This window comes from Pelodiscus sinensis, chromosome 5 (genome assembly GCF_052426305.1).
Source record: "Pelodiscus sinensis isolate ZL-2025 chromosome 5, ASM5242630v1, whole genome shotgun sequence".
NCBI classification, from domain to species: domain Eukaryota; kingdom Metazoa; phylum Chordata; order Testudines; family Trionychidae; genus Pelodiscus; species Pelodiscus sinensis.
Window position 1 is genome coordinate 114643236 of NC_143056.1, and position 19075 is coordinate 114662310.

The window sequence follows — 19075 nt, forward strand, 5'->3', positions numbered from 1 at the left end:
GAAAATTGATTATTAAGGAAATGAAAGACTCAAGCATAGGGACAGCCAAATACAAAAAACCCTCTATATTCAGAATACTTCACGCCAAATTTCAAAATAGACTCTCTCAAAATAAGCTATGCAACTTGCGTAGCTCAAATTGTGTTGCTTAATTTGAGCTAGCGCCACTGTGTAGACGCACCCTCACTGTGCACATATTAAACTGTACATCTGCACACATGCTCTGATTCTGTAGGAGTAGCTGAGAGGTGCTTACTCCTGCTGCAGGCAACTGCTAACAGACTTTCATGCAAATCTAGCAAATAGCAAACATTCTAAAATGAAATGGCAGTAAAGCTAGGATCCTCTTTTCCTTTGCTGGAAGGAATGCAGAAAGCATCATTTCTAGAAAACAGTCACTGTACACGCAACTTATGGAAACAGCCCTGTCGAGTGTATAATACATATCACCATTACAATGGCACAACATGCTAATTCCTTTGAGGCCCTGAATCAGCAAAGCACTTAAGCACATGGCAAGTCCTACTGAAGTAAGTGGGTTTTAAGCATGGAGTTAGGCGTGTTGCTGGATAGGAATTGTGAAGTAGGAGCTCTCTAAACCATGCATCAGACCCGGTCTGTGCCTCAGTTTACCCTTAATGTCAGTAACTGACCATCTCCCAATTATGTCAACTCCCTGCAATTACATAGTCCTCTAGTTAAATCCAAATGGCCATTCCTTCCAGGGGATTATGTCCAATATAAACTCCAAACCAATTTTTCTACCCCAGAATCTTCTTTGGGGTAAACCCTCCCTCTGATGATCTGTCCTCTTTCACCTTGTTTTCAACCATCCTGGGATTTAATCAGTTTCTTCTGCAGGGTTTACTGCACCAACTCATGGCATTGCAGTACTGTATATGGGGAATCCATATACACATTCTACTATGGCTTCCCAGCTCTGTAACCTAAGGGTTTTTCCCATACACTTCTGGCTTCCTCATCGGCACTTTCTTGATGTTTTCCAAGGGTGCCGGAACAATTTCTTTTAGTGAAGGTGCTGCTGATGGAAACCAGGTATCTGGTGTTTGTTATTACTACTTCAAGCTGAGGGAAGGAGGTGAAAGAGACCCAGACATTCTTAATGGAGTATTGACTCCTACTTCACAGAGTCTCTCTAATATCTGCCCTCCCTTTGATGACAGGCTGCTCTGTTAACCCACCACCCTGGTTTTCAGTCACATGCTCCCTGCTACATGACTTTTGGATAGAATCAAAATGTGGTAGAAAATATTCATGAAAAATATGTCCAAATTTCAGATTTTTGAAATTTGTTGGCCAAAACAAACTATCCATCTACAAGGCATCATTATCAAGTGTCCAGGACACAGAACTGGGAGTCAGGATACCTAGGCTACATTCTTTGGTACTGCCTTGGGCAACTCACTTCACCTCTGTGTCTCTATTGCTATTTTGCCTTGTCCAGCTCTAAACTGCAAGCTCATTGGAGATGGACTGGCTCTTACTATGTGTGTGTACAGCTTCTAGCACAACAGGACCCTGATCTTGGTTTGGGCCTACAAGTACTACTGTAATTCCAAAAACTGTAACCATGTATGGATATTTAGTAGAGGTATTTCTCTGGCACTAGGCCTAATAGTATCTGAATGCATATTTTGTCATATAAGCACAGCTGAGAAAGTATTAGGCAGAATCAATTGCCTTAAAACAGCTTTGTTAGGTTTTTTAAAATCACACATTTTATCAAGGAAAAAAGTCAAACAAAAAATTACGTGGCTTACGTATGAAGCTTTCCCTTTTCCAGCAACACCTCTAATAGAAATAAAAAAGTTCATTCAATAGTCAGTAATATACAGGCAGTCCCCGGGTTACGTACAAGACAGGGACTGTAGGTTTGTTCTTAAGTTGAATTTGTATGCAAGTCGGAACTGGTACATATTGTAGGGGAAACTCTAGCCAAACATTTCTCCAGAGCTCAGTTTTATTCTCCCACACCTCACTTCCCTCAGTCCTTTATTCTCAAGCTGAGGTGTCTGCTGAGAAAAGCCGCTCTGCGTCTCCCTAGTCTGCTGGGGGGGGGGGGAGGGCACTAGCTTCGCGTCTCCCTGGTCTGCTGGGGGGAAGCAGCTAGTGCGGGGTTGCCTCACCCCGTTTGTAAGTAGGGATCCGGTGTAAGTCGGATCCATGTAACCCGGGGACTGCCTGTACTCAAACGGTAAGCGTGATGCTCCGATCTTTCCTGAGGAAAATTTATAGCAACCAGTTTAGGTGCTGATGTCACTCAAGGAGGTCATCCATATTGGTTACTTATTTTTAAAATGTTATTGTCCGTTATAAATTATAACCCATATTGTTTTCCATGCCCAAAGATAAATATCCTGTTCAGTGAGCTGAACTCTCATCTAAAAAAAACCCCACCAACCCCAAAACAAAACATTCAGAATAAAAAGCAGTTGGTACGTGTCTGGTGCACATATGTAGCAGCATAGCATATTCGCTGCCTACACTGAGAGTGTGGGAGCACTTAGTCATCTAATGCGCATATTTGATTGGCACAATCCCTTTGCTTTCCTGCATGGTGAGAGAGATGATCACCAATTTACTGTATTTTTACACCTTCATTACGTCGTACTCATCAGTCAGATACTGGAACCGCTTGGGTGAAGATGGCGCTAATCACACATTGGTGGAAGCTGTACCAGGCTACAGCAGCGGTTCTCAGATGGTAGGTCGGGACTCCAAAGTGGAACACGGCTCCATTTCAATGGGGTTGCCAAGGCTAGCGTTAGACCTGCCTGGGCCCAGGGCTGACACCCGAGCCCCACCAACCAGGGCTAAAGCCAAAGCCCAAAGGCTTCAGCTCTGGGTGATATGGCTCAGGTTACAGGCCTCCTGCCTAAAGCTGAAGCCATTGGATTTCACCTTGGTCTCCCCGCCCCCCACCCAGGATCTCTGGATCCCCCACCAAGCTGGCGGGGCTCAGGCTTCAGTTCCCCTCCAGGGGCCACATTGCAAGTTTTGTTGTCAAAAGGGGGTTGGGTGCAATAAAGTTTGAGAACCCCTGGGCTACGGTAAGATCCACGTTCAGAAAAATATTTCAATGTGTGCTTAAATTCAGCCCTGCTCCAGGACAGCCCTTAGACATGTGCTTAACTTTAAGCATATACTGAAACGCCAGAGATGCTAACTTGATTTAAGCATCTGCTCAACTGTGTTCCAAATAGATATATTTTCCTGAACTGGGACCTAATTTAAATGCTGATCCTACATGTGTGTAAGTCAATGGGAACCCTTCTGGTAATATCAGTGGGTTTTGCATTAAGCCCGCGGTTTGTTTGCTTTGAATGATCAGGTCTCCCTCAGTTTTGTACGAAGCTGCAGTGGCTGAAAGTAATGTTTGAAGAACAATTATAGATTAACTGTAGATTATGGCCTCAAGAATGCAACAGAATCCCATGTGAGTTGACAGACCCCTGTGCGTGGGGGAGGGGGAGGAAGGAAGTAAATTAAATTTCTTACAGGTACTGTCATGTTGCAACCCCTCTTTAGGGGGGCAAAGCAGGGAGTTGGAGAAGGATTGTGATAGGATAGTACCTGTAAGAAATGTAATTTTGGGATGGAACATGGGTGCCTCAGGGCAGGGAATTGGGGCCAGAGTGGGTGGGCTCAGGGATGGAAGGGTTCAGGGCAGGGCAAGGGAAGTGTGAGGGGCTCATGGGAGGGAATGCAGGAGTCAAGGTATTGGAAAAGTTTCAGAAAAGGGCAACAAAAATGATTAGGAGTTTGGAAAGGGTCCCATATAAAGAGAGATTAAAAAGACTTGGACTTTTCAGCTTAAAAAAGAGGAGACTAAAGGGGGATATGATAGAGGTCTATAAAATCATGACTGGTGTGGAAAAAGTGAATAAAGATCAGTTATTTACTTACTCCCACAATATAAGAACTAGGGGTCACCAAATGAAATTAATAGGCAGCAGGATTCAAACAAACAAAAGGAAGTTTTTCTTCATGCAGCACACAGTTAACCTGTGGAACTCCTTGCCAGAGGATGCGGTAAAGGCTAGAACTTTAACAGGGTTAAAAAAAGAGCTAGATAGATTCATGGAGGTTGGGTCCATCCATGGCTATAAGCCAGGATGGGTAGGAATGGTGTCCCTAGCCTCTGTTTCTCTGGAGGTGGGTGACAAGGGAGGGATCATGTGAGGATTACCTATTGTGATCCCTCCCTCTGGGGCATCTGGTATTGGCCACTGTTGAAAGACAGGATACTGGGCTACATGGACCTTTTGTCTGTCCCAGTATAGCCCTTCTTATGTTCAAGGCAGGGATGGGGGGGAGTTAAGGGCAGGAAAGGGGGGGGGGAGAGGAGTCAGGACAGGAGGTTGTGGGAGCTTAGGGCTAGGAGTGCAGCCACCACACTGCCCAGCCACTGGGACCCTGGGGCAGTGGGGACCACACTGCCCAGCCACCCACGCACCTGGGCGTGCTATGGCCAGGCCACAGTGTGCTGGCAGGATCCAAAGCCGTGCCCCAATCTGGCTAGTCTCTTACCGCTGTGCCACACTGGGATGCATCAGCTTACTTTCCCCTTGGCCTGTGCCTTTGCATAGTCCCATTGAATTCAATTTCCTTTCTAAAGTCAACAGGGTCCATATATATTAGTACAGTGGAAGGGATGGCATAATAGGCCATGCATCAATAAAATTTCATGTGACACTCCACACACACACACACGCCCCAGATTTGCCAATTTTGGTTGGAAGTATTCCTGGCAGTTTCCTCACAAAGCCATCTTAAATTCAAGATGACTCTTTAGTCCTGGAGATTCCAGGACAATCTTGGGAGGGCTGGCAACCCCAATGGGAATGGACTGAACACAGTCTTCAGTCTTCCCACTTACATACATTGAATATCTTAACATTTTAATGCACGTGACTCCTTCTGAGGAGACCTTAAAATGGTAAGGTACTCTCTGCTTTGCATGAACAGATGCTGCTCAGCCATATTTCATGAAGTTTAGGGGTTTAAGCCAAACTATTCCTTTTGCTTGCTATCATTTTGATGCAGGCTAGCTGTTGTTGTTGGCTGTGCCCAGAAGGTCTTAAATGCCTTTCAGCTGAGGTGTCTGTCTGTAATGGAATAACTTTTTGAACACGGAGTCTGATCAATGCTAAGATTTCAGGGAATGTTCTTGGCAACTGACTTCTAAGGAAAACTGAAAAACTAAGGGAAAATGGGGGAAACATAAAGCTCCTGCCAGCGCTTTATCACACAGCCTTAAACACCTTTGCTTTTATCTACAGAGTAGGGCAAAGGTCCCCAAACTTTTTACCTCATGCCTCTTTTTACCCTATCCACGCCCTTCCCCTGAGCAGGGGCTGGGAACAGGTCTGCAGCTTCAGGATAGGGGGGACACAGACAGGAATAGGTGGCCCCAGACATGGAGGTTGGGGCCACAGCTGGGAGCCGCCATGAGGCCAGCAGACACAGGCAGGAGCAGAGCTAGGCCCCAGCCAGGCCCTCCCAAACATTCCTCTGCGCTTCATTATGGGCATGCACCACAGAGTTCAGGGACCTCTGGACTAGGGACTCAAACACTTCAAAGGCTGTATAGGCAGAGCTCATTGTACACCCCAGGGGCTTCCTGCAGCCTTCCATTCCTCCTTCCCCCACAAGTTTCCATCCCTCTTTTTTGGGCCTCCTTGCAATTTCCTCCCCTCCATCACCCACCTTCTTGAACTTCTATATGCCTCTCAGGCCGCTTCCTCCAATGCTCCCCATTCTGTGTGCCTCCGTTCTCCCCCTGTGGCAGAGTTGAGCTTGCCAGCAGGTGAGCCAGCACGCTTATCACTGAGAACTTACATCAGCATGACTACCCTTCTCAAAGAGAGTGAAAAATTTACATCCCCAAGAGACACAGCTGTGCCGACCTAACCCCTGCTACAGGCTGATGGAAGAATTCTTCTGGCAATCAAGACTTTGCCCTTGGAGGAAAAAGACCACCTACACCGATGGGTACTGGAACATCACAGCAGGAGCTGTGCTGCCACAACAGTTTAAGTGTGGACATGCGGTTAGACGCCAATCAGTTCCCCTGTGGAAGCTGACTGGGGTAATTAGAGATAATTAGATAATCAGGCTGGCGGGCTGGGTGAGATAAAGTGGCAAATTAGCCCATCAGCCCAGAAGGTTAGAGAGACAAACTGGGTGTAGAGCGGGGGGAAAGGAACAGGGCTAGCTGAGCCTAATCTCACAGAGGCCTCAGGGAAGGAGACCTTGGATCCCTTCAGGTCAGGGGGTGAGGCCTGAAAGCTTAGATATTGTAAATAGACTGTTGAGGGGGACTGTAGTGGTATTGGTGGAGGCAACACAAATCAATGGCACGGTGAATACACAACCAGCGGAGCCTGTGCAATTTCTGTGGGAAAAGGGAGGAGCAGAGATGTGGCCTGTTTCAGCCCCAAACAACAGAAGCTGAGTGCGCACTGCCATCCCACTTCCCCCCATGCCCTCCTTGCCTCTCTGTCCCCAAACAAGGTTTCCCCAGTTCTCCCAACCATGGGTTCTGTGCGCCTCTGCTATTTTTCCCCCACAGCAGGGGCTCTGTGGGTATGTCTAGACTACAGGTTTTTTTCGAAACTGCTGCCATGTTCTTTTGAAAGTAAATTGAAAGAATGTGGCAGTTTTTTCAACCGCGGAAAACCTTGTTTTACAAGGAATAAGTGCTCTTTTGAAAAAAGGCGCTATGTAATGCAAACTGTGCCTTTTCAAAAGAGAGCATCCAGACTGCCTGAGTGCTCTCTTTCGAAAAAGCGGCTTGCTTTTTTGAAAGTACTGGTTGTAGTCTAGATGCTCTTTTTTGAAAGAGGCTTGCAGTCTAGATGTAGCCTGAGGGAATCTCCTGTACCCCATTTCTCCCCATTACCAGGGGCTTTATCTCCCATATGCCCTCCTTCTCCCTCCACTACTAGCTTTGTGTGTCCTTTCCCCCACACCAGGATCCACAAGAGAATTCCATTCATGGGGTGGGGAGAATGGGGGACACTGGTGCTTGCAATAAGTTTACCCTACACCCACTGGGGAGTGCACACCGCGTATGCAGGCATTATTTGTAGGATGGGAGGGGCTGGAGGCCCAGTGTAGAAACACTAAAAGGAAATGCCAGTGCTGACCCTGAAGAGTTTTGTGACTGAGTGCAAAGTGAGAGACAGCACATGCATAAAAACCCAGGGAGGACAAGGTAATGATGAGAAGAGTGTGGTCAGCAGCCAGCAGTGTGCTGGCTGCTGTTCTCCACCCACAGCTGACCACATTTCAGCTGTGCTGTACATATAGAATCTCAACAAGTATGCTGGATTCCACCACAGTACGTCCTATACTATAATGTCAAATACAGAAGGCCAGATTGTTTACCGCCCTTGCCAGTAGGGCAGTTTCATCTGGCCCACTGTACCGACAAGGTATTTATAGCCAGTATGGCATATCAAGACCACCAACATGGCTGTACTACTCCCAGCCTTCCACATAGGGTATCTGTTCTATATAGCCACCTTGCCAGAGGACAGAGCTGAGGATGCACAATCATGCCAGAAAAGCTGCTGGCACCCTCACATTCTGTTCCTACTATGGTTCCCGGGAGAGTCTTGAGGTTCAGAACTTTCCCAGGAACCACAGCAGCAGAATGTGGGCAGCTCCTCTGGCACGGCTGTATCACCCCAAGCTGTGTCCTCTGGCAGGGCTGCTATACAGACCCAGAGAGACACAGCTGCACACCAAAGGCTCTGCTCCTTTCTCCACTGTGGTTTCTTAGTCTCTGGTGCAGCAGGAGGAGGACAAAGCCACCCCTCCCCAAGTAAGGAGGGGTGGATCATGGGGAGGGGACAAGGAGAACATGGAGGCCCCAGGCTGGATTCCACTTGCATCACTGGCTCTTGTATGGGAATGCAGGATTGGAGGGACATCCAAAATAGCTTCTTGTCAATGTGCTGTGGTAAAGCTATACACACTAGCATCCCCTATGCCACCTGTATTCTAAGGAGCACAGAGAACTGCTCACCCCTGGGCACGGAGGAGAAGGCAGAGCCATGACTGGAGCAGACTGCTTCCTCCTATTTCCCCTCCCCCCAAACATACACACGTTGAGGAAGACTGAATACCCAAGACACCATCTCTCCCTTGTAGCTCTTCACCAGTCGAGCCCTTATATTAAAATGTAGTCCAAATGACGCTGGTCTTTGAATCTTCAAGATCACAATAACATAAGATCACAGTGACTTTACAATTACTGGTCTTCAGCAGCAGTCGTTTGTTGTGAGTGAATTTAAGATTTTCCTTTTCTGGGCCTGTCAATGCTCTGTGTGTGTCTCCTGGGCTCATGGATAAAAGGCATGCAGTAGAATCAGCAGAAGATACAAGGGGAACAACAACAGGGCCTCAGCTATGGAAGCAAGAGTAAACACAGTGAGAGTGCATCTTCACTAAACTGTTGCACCTCCTGGTCGTTGACGGCCTACTAACTTGAGGAAGTTAACACATTTGTTAAGGTGCGGCCTTCAGAGCTGGGTAGATGGAGAGTAGTGGCTGGGAGTCCAGCTTTGAAAGCAGAACCACCGTCAGCAGCAGTGCAGAAGGATGTCATGGTATGGTATTGCCACTCTTCTTCTACACTGCTGTTTGCAGCAACTGGCCCTCTGTCAGCAGCTGCCTGTGTCTGGCTGCCCTGCTCCACAGCCAACATCATGGAAGGAAGGGTGGCCGGGATGGTCTTGCCACCCTTACTTCTATGCTCTTGGTGGGGAGGTGCTGCCTTCAGAGCTGAGTGCTTGGTCAACAGCCATCGCTCTCTTGCCACCCAACTCAGAAGGCCGCACAGAAGGGTGGCAATACTGCAACTCCCCTTCAAAAGACCAAGTGTCAGGGGAGGTCAGCAGATTTCACAGTTCATGATGCATTTTTCATGGCCAAGAATTTGGTAGGGCTCTACTAATGACCATATGTACCGGTCTCTTTTTTGGAGAGAGAGGGGGATGCTGTAAAACTGCCTGGGGTGGTATGATGGTTGTGAAGTGATGCATTTTAATCGTACTACTATTTTATGTCCAAGAATGAGGCTGGTCATGAATGACCATTTTTTTTCAAATTGGTTCATTTCCTATTTAGGCCCTCAACAAATGATTTAGTAGAGACTGGTCTTCATTTAGTTGGGACTGGTCCTGCTTTTAGTATAAGATTGGACTCAATGACCTCCTGAGGTCTCTTCCAACCCTATGAGTCTAACTCCCATTGAAAACAGTAGTGGCTAGTGGGTAGAACCCTGCTGAAAAACTTTAACTCTTCACATAGGTTCCTGAATAGAAGCCAAGCTCTTTTGAAATATCTAGCCTCCACTGGTTTAATTCACTGCAGAAAGAATTTCTTCTACGCTGATCAGTACAGCCATTGTTTAAGACATTCCATTGGTTTATATGTATATAAAGGTTGATCTACTGATTTTTTTTCCAGACTAAGACAGGGTATGAATTAAAAACAACAACTATTCCAAAATAACTCCATGCAAACATTCTTATTCCGGAAAAGGAGTACCTTTTCTGGTGTAGTTTAATCCACTTCCAAAGTAGATTAAGATATTTTGGAAGAAGGGACTCTTACTCAAGGTAAGAGTATCCACATGTACTTTTTCAGGAGTAGCTCTATGCACAAGTGTAACCCCCAAGGAGATTGCTTGGATTCCCGGGGCTTTGTCTGCTGGCAGCTCAGGGAGAGGCACTCTGAGTTTGCCTTGGCTCCCCCTCCCTACCAGGGCCAGAGTCTGCCCGGCAACCCACAGGGAGTGAGATGCCCCTCCCAGGGGGAAGGAGAGACCATTGTTGAGGGGAGTCTGGAGCCAGCCAGGAAAAGGGGAGGACTGAGTGTGTGGGAGCTAGTAAGCCCCAGGCCTGCATGCAGGGTTCCCCCTGAGAGCTAGCCTCTAGGGACCTGAAGGCAGGATCCCTCAGCTGGGTTTATGTCTCCACTGTTGATTCCCAGTTGTGGAGTTTGCTGGGAGGCTTCCCCAGCCAGGCTGAGTAGGCTCCAGCTCCCTGGGTGAGAGGGTCACTGCATGGTCAGCGGGGCTCTAGCAGCAAGTTCAGGGCTGCTGCCTGCTGTGTGGGTCTGGAGGCTGGCCTGGGAGGCTGTAGTTTTGAATTTTGGTGCAGTTGTGTGGTCTGCATCTTGAGCCCTGCACCCCTTCACGGTGAGGGGAAATTCTGGGACCAAAGCAGCCTGGTTCCTGCTTGAAGAGGACCCCTGTGAGAAGAGAGCAGCCCCTTTGCAGAGACTGAGTCATCTCTCAACCTGAGGCTCATTCATGGAGTGTGTGAGTGCACCAATTTTTAGTTAGTAAGTCAGGGAATTTGTTTGGGGATTTTATTACCTGCAGCCTATTAAACTGTGGAGGGATTTGCTGCCTTCTCCCATTTGTGAGTCCTTTGGGCTGTACTGGACCTAGTCAGCCCCACTGCTAAACCTCTGCAGAGAAGGATTGTCTGGTCAACAGTCATCAAGGGCCCCAACAAAGTACGCGTACCAACGGGACACTAACTTCACAGTTGCAGGGCACCGGTGACCCTAAAAATAATGTTTTACCCTGTTCTGTTATAATTGTCTCCTGTTTAATATAATTGTGTTTATTATAGTGTATGTGTTTGTGTTATTTTCTGGGAGTCTCCAACTATCTGGTGAATACGTGGGGATTATCCTGGGCTAGAATTTTCCTCCCAAGCTGCCTTGGCAACCCTGCTAGGAAGGAGTGAGGGGGGTGGAGGCACCGCCAAGTACATCAATCAGAAAGAATAAAATTGAGTAGGTGGCGGGATCCAGAAGAACCCAGACCCATCCATCCGAACCTGAAAGGAGATTGGCTCTAAAAGAAGGTAACCAGGTGGAGAGGGGGCGCTACATTGGAGGCACCACTGGGAGCCCGTCTTTTAAACTCATACCTTATATACACTCCTGCTGTCTTCCTGGGATATTAAGTAAATTCCCAGTATGGATTATCAGAAGAGGCTTATAGCTTGGTGTGAGCTGGAGGGAGCTGACCCTGAACGCCACTTTCTGCTCACTAATGTACCCACTGAATGGGAAATTAGACAAATTGAAGATGAGATTGCTAATGTCAGAGAATGGGGAACCTGTGTGGTTCGGAGTCAGATGAAAGCACAAGGGGAAGCTACTTTATCTCTTCTTGTAGAGAGCAAGATTATACTGTCTACTGTAGTGACTCCCCATGTAATTCTGCCAGATGGAGAGAAGGACGGATGGAAGGTGACCATTCAAACACAATCACGTTTTCCCTCCCCATCTGCCCCACCATCTGAAACTAATGGTTTTCAGTCCAAATTGGGGAACTTCCTTATGCAGGAAGGGAAGACCATGACTGAATTAAGGACTCTTTTGGGAAATAGTCCTGTGCCTCCTTCCAGTTCTACAGACCAAATAATTTTTGCTATGGGAAAAGCAATAGGGGAGTCCATAAAGACAGCATATGAATCAGGCCCTTACAGAAAACTGAAGTTCTTTTCAGGCATTAAACCTGTGCCTGTAGGGGAAGATGACTATGACACTTGGAGGCATCAACTAAATCAGGTGATGCAGGAATGGCAATGTAGTGAGGCTGAAAAGAGGAAACGTGTGGCAGAAAGCCTGAGAGGACCTGCAGGGAATGTAATCTGTGCATTAAAAGCCAGCAAGCCTGCTGCCACTGTTGATGACTATCTCTCGGCGATGGAGGATGCCTTTGGGAGCCTAGAGACTGGGGAAGACCTCTACTTTCAGTTTCGATCCTGTTACCAACATTCAGGTGAAAAACTATCTTCCTATCTTCACAGATTGGAACCATCCCTTCAACTGTGCATCCGCCGTAAAGGCACTGAAAGGAGCAAGGAACACCGAGTACGACTAGAACAGGTCATACGAGGTGCCATTTATGATGATTTTCTAATTATGAAATTGAAACTTGCAGACCGATTGGACAGTCCTCCAGAATTCCACCAACTGCTGCGAGAAGTCCGGGAGGAGGAGGAAAAGAGAACGGTTAGAGAGAGGAATAAGATCTCAGTGAGCCAGACCGTTGGTCCTCAGAAACTGAAGGATGACCTTTGTCTGCCTACCACTGAGGACCTCCATCAACAGCTCAAAACCCTGACAGCACAGCTCACTGAATTTATGACGAGTAAGATGCCTCAGGGGTCACCTAGCGATATTCTTCCACCAACTTTGACAGAAAGGAAGTACCCTCCTTTTCACCCAGGGAGAAGGGACCCCAACAGAGAACCTGTAAAGAAAACCTTGGTGACCCTCCCAAGGAACAAGAGATTCTGCTACCGATGTGGCGAGGATGGGCACATTTCCACCCAGTGTGACAACCCAAGGAATGAAGAGAAGGTAGCGCAACGAAAAAAGAAGCTACAGGGAAACTCCCAAGGATCCCAGTAATGGAGCATACTGGGAGCCATTACAGTCAGAGCTCCACTAAGTTGTGTTATGAACAGCCTTCCTGGAGCCCATTCCCAGAAGGATTGATAGGCCCAGCAGCGGTAGTTAATGTGATGGTAGAAGGGATTCCCTGTAGGGCCCTGCTGGACAGTGGATCTCAGGTCACCATCATTACTAGAGAATTCCATCGGCAATTCCTCCCTCAAGTGAAGATCCATCCTCTAGAAGGATTGGCAATATGGGGCCTTAGCAATGCTAGTTACCCATACGATGGATATGTACTAGTGACTTTACGTTTTCCTGCAGAACTGGCTGGATGTCTCCAGGATTGTGATACTCTGGCTTTGATTTGTCCTGAGACACAAAATTCTGATGGCATTCCCATATTGATTGGAACCAACAGCAACATGTTCCAATCTTTGGCCACACTTTGTGGTCGTTTGGGCCAGAAGACCCCAGATGTGGTTCGCCCTCCATGGAGAGAACTGACCCTGGGCTCATCCACAATGCCTTCTGACCATGATAGCTCTGACGATGAATCTCTAGGGAAAGTAGTAAGAGTATCCAAAGCTGTTCTGTCCATACCCCCACATGGTGAGATTGACTTGAGGGGAAAACTTGAGAAGCACGGTAGCAGCCTTCCTCATACAGTAATGATGGAGTCCTCTGATGGAGATAACCTCCCTAGTGGTCTGATGGTTCTGAGAGGTTTATTGTCCTTACCACAGCTGGAAGAAGCTGGCATTATGGTCAGAATACGAAATGAAACCAACCATCCCATAGCCATCAGGAGAGGAATGGTATTGGCACGATTGTATAGAGTAGAGAGTGTTATGAGCCCTGCAGCTGCAGCCAGAAAGCCCTGTAAGGCATTGGATCCTGATCTTTTTAATTTTGGTGATTCTCCTGTATCTCCCAGTTGGAAAGACCGGTTAAAAAAGCAGTTAAGCGAGAGACCTAATGTGTTCTCCACTGAAGAATGGGATGTGGGGTGTGCCCTTAATGTGGAACACACCATTCGTTTGGCAGATGACAGGCCTTTCAGGGAGAGGTCCCGAAGACTGGCACCTGCAGACATTGAGGATGTGAGAAAGCATATCCAAGAACTATTGGAAGCAGGAATAATTTCTGAATCCCGTAGCCCCTATGCATCCCCCATTGTGGTGGTGCGGAAGAAAAATGGGACTGTGCGCATGTGTGTGGACTATCGCACACTGAATAAAAGGACCATCCCAGATCAATACACTGTACCTAGGGTAGATGATGCCTTAGCTTGCCTAGCAGGAAGCAGATGGTTCTCTGTCTTAGATTTACGAAGCGGCTACTACCAGATCCCGATGAGCTCTGAAGACAAAGAGAAAACAGCTTTCATTTGTCCCTTGGGATTCTACCAGTTTGAGAGGATGCCCCAAGGCATCTCAGGAGCTCCTGCTACATTCCAGCGTTTGATGGAGAAGACAGTGGGGGATATGAATTTGTTAGAAGTGCTGGTGTATTTGGATGACTTAATTGTTTTTGGGAAAACTCTGGAAGAGCATGAAGCTCGACTAATGAAAGTGTTAGACCGCCTGGATGCTAGTGGGTTGAAACTGTCACTTGATAAATGTCAATTTTGTCAGACCCGAGTAAAATATGTAGGCCATATTGTGTCAGCAGAAGGTGTGGCGACTGATCCCGAGAAGATTGAGGCATTAACCACCTGGCCTGTACCCAAAGACCTGAAAGCTTTACAATCTTTCCTAGGCTTCTGTGGATATTACCGCCGATTTGTAAAAAATTACTCCTCCATTGTGAGACCGCTCACCAATTTGACAAGGGGATACCCCCCAACGTGGAAGAGATCACCCCAACATAAGCTTGCAAGTCCTAATGAGAGGTATTTCAAGGTGAATGAACCATTTGGAGACCGTTGGACAGAGGAATGCAACAGCGCTTTCCATGCCCTTATTGAGAAACTCACCACTGCACCAGTGTTAACCTTTGCAGACCCTACCAAGCCCTATGAACTACACGTAGATGCCAGTCTTGATGGATTAGGAGCAGTTCTCTATCAGAATTATGAGAATAAATGGAAACCTGTGGCGTTTGTCAGTCGAGGGTTGACTGCCTCTGAAAGACACTATCCCGTGCACAAACTTGAGTTTTTAGCTCTCAAATGGGCTGTTGTGGACAAACTTCATGATTATCTATACGGAGCGACCTTTGTAGTAAAAACAGATAATAACCCACTTACTTATGTGCAGACCACGGCTAAACTAGATGCTACTGGTCAGCGATGGATGGCTGCCTTGGCTGCTTATGACTTTAAGCTGCAGTACCGTTCGGGTCAAACCAATGCAGACGCAGATGCATTGTCCCGTCGCCCTCATAACCCACTCGAGGAAGAGTCTGAGTGGATGGAGATACCATCTCCTGCTATTCGTGCCACCTGCAAGGCTGTAATAGGAAAAGTGCAGTCCCCTTATGTAAATGAGGAAAGATATGCTGACACACTGGGGTTGTCTGAGAAGGCTATACCTACCATTTATGCAAACCTCGTTGGGCTAAAGACTTTTGAATTGCCCCAGTTAACTCCGACTGAATTGAGAAGAGCTCAGTGGAAAGATTCAAATATTGGACCTGTGCTGGAAGCTGTAGAAAAGGGTGAAAAACCCGTCTCTAAGGCTAACTTTTCCCCCGGCACAATTCTTCTCTTAAAAGAGTGGGATCGTTTAGTGATTAACAAAGGTTTGTTATTCCGGACCACCCAGACTGTAAGGGGCCATGTGCGGAAACAACTGGTCTTACCCCAAGAATACCAGGAGATGGTGTTGAAGTTTCTGCACGATGATCATGGTCACTTGGGGGTAGATAAGACTTTGGAACTGGTCAGAGATCGGTTTTATTGGCCCAAAATGACAGCATCTGTGGAAGACCACTGCAAATGGTGCTCTCGGTGTGTTAAGCGGAAGACTCTGCCAAAAAAGGCAGCGACTATGGTGAACATCGCTACAGATGCACCCATGCAATTGGTGTGCATTGACTTTTTGTCATTGGAGCCTGATAGAAAGAACCACTCCAGTATACTTGTAGTTACTGACCATTTTACAAGGTATTCCCAAGCATATCCCACAAAAGACCAAAAAGCCAGTACAGTGGCCAAAATTTTATGGGACAAATTCTTTGTACATTATGGTTTCCCGGCCCGAATCCATTCTGACCAGGGAAGAGATTTTGAAAGCAGACTAATTCGTGAACTTACAAAAACCCTGGGAATAAGGAAGTCCAGAACCACTCCTTACCATCCCCAGGGAGATCCACAACCGGAGAGATTCAACCGGACTTTGCTAAACATGTTGGGAACACTACATCCATCCCAAAAGACCAGATGGAGTGAGCATGTCAGTTACCTTGTGCATGCTTATAACTGCACTAAAAATGAGTCCACTGGGTTTTCGCCTTATTATTTAATGTTTGGCAGAGAAGCCAGGCTACCAATTGACTTATGTTTTGGGATATCCTCTGATGAAGCTAGCGAAACAACTTATCTCCAGTACATTCAGAGTCTCAGGCGTGACTTGCGGGAAGCTTACAGACTGGCCTCCCAAGCAGCCACAAAAAGCAACCTTGCTAACAAGCAGAGATATGATAGTCGGGTCCGTGAACAGGATCTGCAGGTAGGAGACAGAGTGTTAATCCGAAATCTAGGTCTCACTGGAAAACATAAATTAGCTGACCGGTGGAATGCAGACACCTACATAGTGGTTGATAAGCTACCAGACTTGCCTGTATATCGCCTTAGGATGGAAAATGGAAAAAATGTTTGTAAGACTATTCACCGAAACCACCTCTTGCCAGTGGGGCAGTTAATAGGTGAAGAGAAAAATAGTGAATGTGGTTCCTCCCGGCGACCCATTACTCGTTCAAGACTAAGGAAGAAAGTTCCTGCAGAAAGAACCCTTACTGCACAACTTGAATCTGCTGAGGAGGCAGACAGTGAGTCTTTAACCTCCTCTGGAGAAAATGATCCTCATTCACAGAGTAGCAGTGAAGAGGAATTCTTCCCCTATTATCCAATACCTCCTATGCTTCATGAGCAGCTATGTGAGGTAGAAACTGTTAGAGAGGGAGAATCTGAGCCTCCTCTAGCTCAAATACTTAACCCTGAAGCTGCACCCTTTGTACCCCCTCAGTCAACAATACAGCATGAAGAGGCAAGTGGTTTACCAGCTAGGATGGTTCCACCTGTAGAGGATGTGGGAGAAGCCATGCAACCTGCAGAGAGGGAAATCATTGATTGTCCTGCAGTCATTACTGCTGAGAACCCTGAGAATGAAGAAGCTCCTGTACTTCGACGTTCAGAACGAGAGCGAAAACCTGTACAGAAACTCACCTATGATGTCCCAGGGTCCTCCACCTCTGTCCCTCTGCATTTAGTAAATAGATGGGTGCGGGTGGCCTATTATTGTTTGTGTCTGATAGTTAACAATGGAGACTCCAAGGTTAAGTCATTTATTTAAATATAGTAAGAATGTTATTAATGTAAATTGAATAACAATTTAATGTTTAAATTAATATTGTATGTGGACACAGCAATACTTACTTATTGGCTAATGATATTTATTGTCAACTAAACAATGTATACTATTACCTGATGGAAAGGACCTTGCATGTTTGTGTTGTGGTTAAATGACCCTTGCCGAGGACGGCAAGAACTTTCGCACAGGGAGAGTGTAACCCCCAAGGAGATTGCTTGGATTCCCGGGGCTTTGTCTGCTGGCAGCTCAGGGAGAGGCACTCTGAGTTTGCCTTGGCTCCCCCTCCCTACCAGGGCCAGAGTCTGCCCGGCAACCCACAGGGAGTGAGATGCCCCTCCCAGGGGGAAGGAGAGACCATTGTTGAGGGGAGTCTGGAGCCAGCCAGGAAAAGGGGAGGACTGAGTGTGTGGGAGCTAGTAAGCCCCAGGCCTGCATGCAGGGTTCCCCCTGAGAGCTAGCCTCTAGGGACCTGAAGGCAGGATCCCTCAGCTGGGTTTATGTCTCCACTGTTGATTCCCAGTTGTGGAGTTTGCTGGGAGGCTTCCCCAGCCAGGCTGAGTAGGCTCCAGCTCCCTGGGTGAGAGGGTCACTGCATGGTCAGCGGGGCTCTAGCAGCAAGTTCAGGGCTGCTGCCTGCTGTGTGGGTCTGGAGGCTGGGCTGGGAGGCTGTAGTTTTGAATTTTGGTGCAGTTGTGTGGTCTGCATCTTGAGCCCTGCACCCCTTCACGGTGAGGGGAAATTCTGGGACCAAAGCAGCCTGGTTCCTGCTTGAAGAGGACCCCTGTGAGAAGAGAGCAGCCCCTTTGCAGAGACTGAGTCATCTCTCAACCTGAGGCTCATTCATGGAGTGTGTGAGTGCACCAATTTTTAGTTAGTAAGTCAGGGAATTTGTTTGGGGATTTTATTACCTGCAGCCTATTAAACTGTGGAGGGATTTGCTGCCTTCTCCCATTTGTGAGTCCTTTGGGCTGTACTGGACCTAGTCAGCCCCACTGCTAAACCTCTGCAGAGAAGGATTGTCTGGTCAACAGTCATCAAGGGCCCCAACAAAGTACGCGTACCAACGGGACACTAACTTCACAGTTGCAGGGCACCGGTGACCCTAAAAATAATGTTTTACCCTGTTCTGTTATAATTGTCTCCTGTTTAATATAATTGTGTTTATTATAGTGTATGTGTTTGTGTTATTTTCTGGGAGTCTCCAACTATCTGGTGAATACGTGGGGATTATCCTGGGCTAGAATTTTCCTCCCAAGCTGCCTTGGCAACCCTGCTAGGAAGGAGTGAGGGGGGTGGAGGCACCGCCAAGTACATCAATCAGAAAGAATAAAATTGAGTAGGTGGCGGGATCCAGAAGAACCCAGACCCATCCATCCGAACCTGAAAGGAGATTGGCTCTAAAAGAAGGTAACCAGGTGGAGAGGGGGCGCTACACAAGCAAGCCCTAAGGGGTGCAGAATATTTTCAGTATGACTGAAATCCTAGTCATACTAAAAAAGAAACAGAAGTGTCGGTGATCTGGGGAAAAATGGCTCAAAGTATAACAAAGCCATCTTTAAGGTACTAATTGTATAGCAAAATAACACAGACAGGTTTTCCTGCTAATATTGCTGAGCAGAGAGAATCCTCCCATAGAATGGCTGTCTCCCTTTCTAAGCAGTGTTGGGCTGCCATTCTTCCAGCATGATCCCTTTCTGCAGGGTCAGAAAACCCATGGATCAACCTAATGGAGAATATATTCAAAAGTAAATGTGAGTTCTCCACATTATGGAGCTCTCCCCGTCTCAGGGATTCAAAATGGCAGGCAGGCAGCCATGTTGATAGGTTCCTGAGGGAGGATTAGGGACTCCAAAGCCAGCAAGAATGCACAGTGGCAGCATACAAATAAATGTTGGCCTACAGTGATTTCCATCAGATCCTTCATGGGATCAGCACACATTTTGAGGGCAGACACCACCTCACAAGATGATTTAGACTAGGGAACTCTACAAAAGGAAGCTTGTGGTCTTTCATTCCCCAATGTTGTCCCCTTCTAGAGGATTTTGTAAGGGAGGAGACAAGCAAACCCCCTCCCCCAAATGCAC

At 47.2% G+C, this 19075-nt stretch overlaps 1 protein-coding gene across 4 annotated transcripts in view; it reads right to left on the reverse strand.

Annotated features, from left to right (window-relative positions):
* PTPN5 (protein tyrosine phosphatase non-receptor type 5) overlaps positions 1-19075 on the reverse strand; it is a 164158-nt gene that overhangs the window by 114201 nt on the left and 30882 nt on the right. Inside the window, exon 1 of one of the 4 annotated variants that reach the window (XM_075928118.2) lies at positions 5731-5937. The exons of the other annotated variants lie outside the window; for them this stretch is intronic. The gene's annotated coding sequence lies outside the window, so the exon portion shown is untranslated. Of the gene's footprint in view, positions 1-5730; positions 5938-19075 lie in introns of those variants that run through there. 4 annotated transcript variants of the gene reach the window in all.